Below are 7393 nucleotides of genomic sequence, written 5' to 3' on the forward strand. Positions count from 1 at the left end.
CTTGCAGCCGAAAGCGTGCAGCAAATATTTGCTCTTCCAAAGTGTGACCCCCGGGGGACTGTTACTGATTAACATCCCGCTTGGAGATGGTGGCATTTCTGGAAAAGCCAAGATGGAGAGGTAGGCTTCCCATAATCCCCAGCTGCCCCTGCTGGTCTCGGAGAGACGGCAGCGAGTGGTGGCCTGAAGCAGGATCTCAGTTCCCTGCCCAGGAACTGAACCTGGGCAGCCTGGGTGAAAAACCAGGAATCCTAGCCACTAGACCCCCAGGGACTAGAGGCTAGAAGCAGGGGGCTCTTGCCCCATTTGAAAAATGAATTTCTCAAGGAGGCGAAAACAGGTACAAAGTTTATTATCAGAGACACAGCATAACATGTGGGAAAGCACACAGAGAAACAGTTTATTTAAGACAGGAGCAAGGCAGAGATACACACCTGGAGAGAAGGAGTGTGGACGCCCTCCCTAATGAGGACAGTGCAGTAAAGAGGTGATTCAAATCACTTATATAGGACAGTTCTTCCGGCTCTTTGTTTACCTGGTTTCTTTTTTCACACCTGCCCTGCCCTAGAACCCTCCCCAACAGGCGCGCACCGCTTTGTGCTAAGATGGATTCCAGCGCAGAGGCCTGTGGGTGCATGTCCACACTTCGTATGGGGTGGCTCCCCCTCCCTTTTGATTCCCAAAGAGCCTTCCTGCACATGCGCAGAAAGGGAGGTTTCCTTGACCTCAGGGGTGGTCATTTATCTCTTTTCTCCAGCAGAGCTCAGCTCCTGCCACTAACGTCGTCCTTGGAGTGTCTGGGGGAAAACAAAGCTTCAGTTTTACTCTGCTTGACAAACACCAGCTGTCCGGCCCAGGGGCCCATCCACCTCCTACCTCCCTGCAACCCTGATTCTGAGGGCAATTCCTCCACGAGAATCTACATCTCAATCCAGGCAGTGCCCTAGTAAGATCCAGCTCCTTGCGGGATGCAGCTGCTACAGACGCTGAACACCTCATGTGAAGGGAGGGCTGGATCCCACAGAGGCCTCCTGGGTCCCCAACCCAAGGCTGTCGGTGGGGGGGGGGGGGCAGAGATGATTGAGACCTGGTGCCTCCCCACCAAGGAACTTTCAGTCCAGTAGGAGAGACAGACCGGTAAACTACCACCAGCCATACAGAGCCTATTTCAAAGTCAACTTAACAGCTTCACCAGGTTGATGGACTTGTGAGACTGGAATCCTCAAATACCCAAAGGCGAGGCTAATGTAGACCCTTTAAGACAAAATCTCGCAGACCTATTAGACTCTCCTGTTTATAATATAAATATTTTATGTGCCTCTTACTACCCTGAAGTGAAATTTGTAGTTAATAGAACCTACCCACAAAAGTTAAAAAATAATAATAATGCTTTATAATATGGAGGGGAAAAAAGGAAACTATAAGAAAATAATGTTTCTTTTAGTATGTAAATGCTCTGGCATAACTACACCAGAAGAGGCAGCGATGCCATCAGATGTGGGACAAGTTGGAGAGTTCCCTATATCCTGCACACCTGCATATTGGCCATTCCACTCTACAGCCAGAGTCACTTCCAGTGATGTGGTTTTCTGCAACGGTGAGTCATGCTCAGAGCCTGAAAAACAAAATATAAATCTTCCTCTGATTTGTCTTCATAGAAAATTCAGTGGGAATTAAAACCTTGGGGGAAAATGGTGTTTTTATATGAAATAAAACACCCATGGGACTGTGAGAGTCTAGACTCAGATCATTTATAAAATGGGTTTTCACCCGTATGGACTTGCAGTGGGACACTGGAGTCACGTGGGACCTGGGTCGCTTCACTGTGATGGACAGGCCTACATGTTCCAGTACGTCTGGCATCTCTGGCCCTCACTCACTAAGTGCCAACATCGCCCCTCCAAATCCTTGTGGAAATCAGAAGTGCCCCACCAAACTTCCAGAGTATTCCTTTGAGGCAGTACCTGCTCTGTTGAGAATGACTGCCTGAAGAAGTCAAAGTGAGGAGAGGAGACGGACGAGGCTGGACGGCGGGGGTTCTTGGGTCAGACAGCACGGGAGTTGATCTCAGGGTGTCAGCGGCGAGAGGCGGCTTGAAGCGAGATCTTAGTTCCCTGCCCAGAAATTGAACCTGGGCCACCTGGGTGAAAACCAGGAATCCTAACTGCTAGACCACCAGGGGCTAGTGGCTAGGAGCAGAGCCCTGGCTTTTGTCTTCTTTGAAGACAAGAATTTTACAAAAAGACCGAGGCTGTAAAACAGGCACAGAGTTTATTAGAAGCACAGCACGTGTGGGGGAGCACACAGAGAAGCAGTTTGTTTAAGACAGAAGCAAAGCAAAGCTACACACCCAGAGAGGGGTATGGGCGTCCTCACTAATGAGTGCTAAAGTGGTTGTTTAAATCGCTTACATAGGGGCCGTCTTCTGGGTCTTTGTTTTCCTTCGGCCAATCATCTTGCTTCATTTCCCATATCTGATCTGACCCAGGGCCTTACGCAATATGTGCGTGCATCTTTTAGCCAAGATGGATTCCAGCACGAGGGTCTCTGGGAGATGGACACACATATTATGGGATAGCGACCCCTCCCTTTTTGACCTTTGAGAAACTTTTCTGTGCATGTGCAGTCGGGGAGGTCTCCTTGACCTCAAGAATGAAAGATGTGGTCATCTTATCTTTTTACTCGAGCAGAGCTTTGCTCCTCTCAGCTCCTGCCGTCCATTTTTTCCTTGATACGTCAGGGGGAGACAAGCTCCAAGTTGCTCAGCCTGACAAACTCCAGCTGCTGAGCCGAGGGGCCCTTCTACCCCCTAGCTCAGTGTCAGCTTTGCCTTCGCATCCCTGGAGTTCTGCAGCTGAGTGGTGGCTGCAGCGGGCCGCCAGGAGGCAGGGGCTGCTTCCTCCCTGCTGGGGGAGTGTCAGCTCGGCCAAATGTCTGGGAGGAACCAGTGAGCATGGAGGCTGCGGAGCACGGCGTTCATGGGGGCTTCAGAGGTGCCATAAAAGTCATCGTGGAGCATTTGACCATCTGGGATGATTTTAAAACTGCTGACAGGATTTCAGAAATGGATCTTTAAAAGGATGGCAGCAGAATGCGTTGGAAAGAGTGTAAGGGCCTGTCAGACACCCTGGGCTTGAATCCCAAGTCCTTCAAATTCCTAGCTGCTGGACCTTGGGAATGTAACCTAACATCTCTGAACTTGCTTTTCCTTTTCCATAAAATGGCCCAAACTGTGCCTCTGGCCCACGAGTATCTCAGCAGCACCCAGGAACCCGGAAGTCATTGGGTAACACTGTTTCTAAGGCGGTGGGTCCTGGCTCTCAGGAAGGGTGGCTCAGAAGTTCTCTACCTTCAGCGAGGATGTGCCCTGCACTGCTCCCAGCAGGTCAAGCTCAATGCCTGCCCCTGTACTGTGAGTTCTTTCACCAGCTGTGTGACCCTGAACAAGCTCCTTAACCTCTTCTGGCCTCAGTTTCCTGATCTGTAAAATGGGGCTGCCAGGGCTGCGCTGTTAGGACTGTCGTGAGGCTTAAATGAAGTAGTGCCTGTAAAGAGCTTGGTACCTGGTAGGAAGAGCTAATGAATGGTATTTGTTCTGTGATTTTAGAGCCAGAATGAACCTCACAGGTAAGCCGAGACCCTGGATTTGGACTTGACAGAGGAGGAGCTGCAGGTCCACAACCATTAAGGCCCTTCCTGCCCGTGTTGGTGCCAGAATAGAACCAGGCCACCTGACTTCCCGTTTGCATTTGATTTCAGCTCGTCACCAGCCTGTGTAGAGAGAGATTGGGAAAGATCTGATAGGAAGGCGTGTGTTGACCAGAGTCACCTCATGGGAGACAGTACAATCCTTCCCAGAACTCCCTGCAGGCAGGAAGCACAATGCTTCCAAAAGCCACCCCGGAACGGGGGGATCCAGAGGCTTCTGAAGCAAATTTGTCCTGGAACCCAAGGGGCTAAATGTCTGAAAAACAACTAGAGCTAGTTATTGGCAGAATCAGGCCAGGAAACAGAGAAACAGAGAGAAATCAGGACACAGAGAGAACTGCAGTTGGTTTGCTCTGCGTGGATGAGATCAAGAGGAAAGCTTGGGCGGGTCCGAGGTGCAGAGGTAGAAAAGCAAAAGCCTCTCAAATCCTTGCGACATGCACACGTGTGGGACAAATGGCTCGCTGTTTGCCAAGCAGCCTCTCTCTCTCCCTTCCCCATGGGCCTGCTTTTTTGTAATTTACTTTTATTTTTAGTTTATTTTTGGTTGCGTCGGGTCTTAGTTGTGGCTCGCGGGATCTTCGTTGCAGCATGCGTGCTCTTCACCGGCACGGGCTTCTCTCTAGTTGCGGTGTGTGGGTTTTCTCTCTCTAGTGGTGGTCTGCAGGCTCCAGAGCGCGTGGGCTCTGTCGTTTGCAGCACGCGGGCTTTCTCATTAAGGCGCGTGAGCTCAGTAGTTGTGGCACACAGGCTTAGTTGCCCTACAGCATGTGGGATCTTAGTTCCCCCACCAGGGATCGAACCATGTCCCCTGCAATGGAAGGTGGATTCTCTACCACTGGACCACCAGGGAAGTGCCCCCCACGGGCCTTCTGATTCCCTGTTCCTGATCCAGGCTTCCTCCACCCTGGCTCACTGGGCTCCAGTGACACCTAACAAGATTGCTGATTGATCCCTTCTGTCCCCAGCGGTGCAAAGCTGATGGCCCAGGCAAGTTCGCTATGGTTGCCCTGAGAAGATGTGCTCAGGGCACTGGTCAGCAAGGTGGGGATAACTTCTGGGTAACTAGGGGTTTGACTAGTTAGCACCTAACAAAGCTTTCTTTCCTTGAGATGGACCCTTTGAGTGAGAGGGACATGATAATTAGTTTTCTTTAATGGGTATAAAGAAACAGATGCTCAGAGAGGTCAGTTAACCTGTTCAAAACCACAGAGCTTGAATTTGAACCCAGACCTCTGGTTCCCAAGGCAGTTAACCACGTAGTGTGACAGCAGGTTTTCACTAAGATGGTTCTTCTACTTGGGAGGTTATGTCCTTTCCCTATCTTTCTTTTGTGCTGCGGGTCATTATTTATTTATTTCAGTTTTTAACTTAAAAAAATTAATTTTAAATAATTTCAAACTTAAAGTAAAACTGCAAGAGTAGTTACAAAGAAATTCTATAACCCTTTACCCAGACTCACTAATTTTGAAGCATTTTCCACGTTTTACAATCCTGTTCTCTCTATATACCCATATCTATATATGTATGCACAGGTGCAAGGTGTGTGTACGCATGCACGCACACACATGCTATCTTATTCTGAACCATTTGAGCTGATAAGGTAATCCCAAGAACAAGAATATTCTCTTATGTAAATATCAATAGTATCAATTTCTGAAATCCAATTTAATATTGTTACACAACCTGAAGCTACAGTCATATTCCAGTTTTGTCAGCTGCCCCACTCATGTCCTTTGTGGCATTTTTATTTTTAGCGTAGGGTCCCTCCAGGACCATGTATGCATTTGGAGCTATGTCTCCTTAGTTTCCTTGAATCTGGAGCAGTTCTTCAGCCCTTTGTTTGCCTCTTATTATGTTGACATTTTGAAATTTTACCAGTTCTCTCAATTCAGGTTGGTCTGATGTATCCCCATGATTAGCCTCAGATTATACATTTTTGGAAGGAATATCACAGAAACGATGTTGGCTCCTTCTTAGAGTGTCACATCCAGAGGCACACGAAGTCTCTTTGTCCCAAAATGGTGATGTTAATTTTAATGCCTTGGTTAAGATGAATGTCCGTTTCTCCAATATATAGCTACCATTTCTCCCTTTGTAATAAGTCACTGCTGAGGAGATACTTTGAAACTAATTTAAATATCTTGTTTTTCATCAAATTCCCCATGCCCTCAGATTTAGCATCCATTGACTATTCTTGCCTGAATCAGTATTTACTATGATACTCTAAATCCATCATTCCTTTCATATTTATTTATCAGCATTATTGGTACAGATTCATGGACTCTTGATTTTATTCAATGCATTTTAATCCATTACTGTTCTTACTATATATATGTATGTGTTTTGTATGTATGTATTTATTTAGAGATTCAAATTGTCCCAGGCATACACATATTTTAGAAATGTACTAGAAACCATGATTTTATCCCTCCAATTCATGTGCTACCCCACAGGATTCTTCCTTGCTTCCCTCATTCTGTGTTTGTATCTCTCCTTGCCCAATCCTACACATCATATAATGTTTGCTATCTTCATCCCATGATGAAAAATGAACCTGAAAAGAGGCCTTCAAGATTGTTTGCAGTCTTGTATTCTTTCTTTTAAAAAAATAAATAATTAATTAATTTTTGGCTGCGTTGGGTCTTCGTTTCTGCGCGTGGGCTTTCTCTAGTTGCAGTGAGCGGGGGTACTCTTCGTGGCAGTGCATGGGCTTCTCCTTGTGGCGGCTTCATCTTGTTGCAGAGCACGGGCTCTAGGTGCGCGGGCTTTAGTAGTTGTGGCTCGTGGGCTCAGTAGTTGTGGCGCACGGGCTTAGTTGCTCCGCGGCATGAGGGATCTTCCCAGATCAGGGCTTGAACACGTGTCTCCTGCATTGGCAGGCGGATTCTTAACCACTGTGCCACCAGGGAAGCCCCTGCAGTCTTGTATTCTTAAAACTAGAGGCATATTGTCCAAGCATCGTGTTGAAAATTTCCTTGGGTTAATTCTTTTTCTCCCCTTCAGAATAGTTATATTATCCATTTGAAATATGTTTGAATTCATTTGTTTTCTTTTCACTTGGTTTTAGGGCTTTCCTCATTTGTTCATTTAATTTTATTTTTGAGTATATAGAACATTAACATTATTCTAAAAGTCTAAAGCATACAAAAAGCTCCATGAAGAAAAGTGCTATTCCCCACCCCCCATCTCTTCCACTCTGTCCTCCCCCTTCCCTTGCAGGTAACCATTTAATTAGTTTCTAGTTTATCCTTCCTGTGTTTCTTTTTTCAAGGACGCACCAGCATTCCCACTAGCAACCCATGAAAATGATTGTTTCCACACAACCAATAGAGTGTCCTGTGAAGCTTTTACATTATTGCCAATCTGATGGATAGGAAATGGTATCTCAGTGTAGTTTTCAGTTGCATTTTTTATTATTCAGTGAAGTGAAATGTATTTTCATATGTTTAAAGACCACATATTAAGGATATTACCTCTATCAGTGGCATACCTTGCAAATATCTTCTTTCAGGTTTTTACTTCTGTTGACTTTGCTTATGAATTTTTACCACACAATTAAAAAAATATTTTTATATAGTCAAATTTCTCAATTCTTTAAAAAATTTCATCTGGACTTTGAGTCATGGTTGAAAAGCCTTTTTCTACACCTAAATTATGGAGGAATTTACCCATGTTTTCTTCT

The sequence above is a fragment of the Monodon monoceros genome, unplaced genomic scaffold (genome assembly GCF_005190385.1).
Source record: "Monodon monoceros isolate NGI ecotype Baffin Bay Population unplaced genomic scaffold, NGI_Narwhal_1 Super_Scaffold_21, whole genome shotgun sequence".
NCBI classification, from domain to species: domain Eukaryota; kingdom Metazoa; phylum Chordata; class Mammalia; order Artiodactyla; family Monodontidae; genus Monodon; species Monodon monoceros.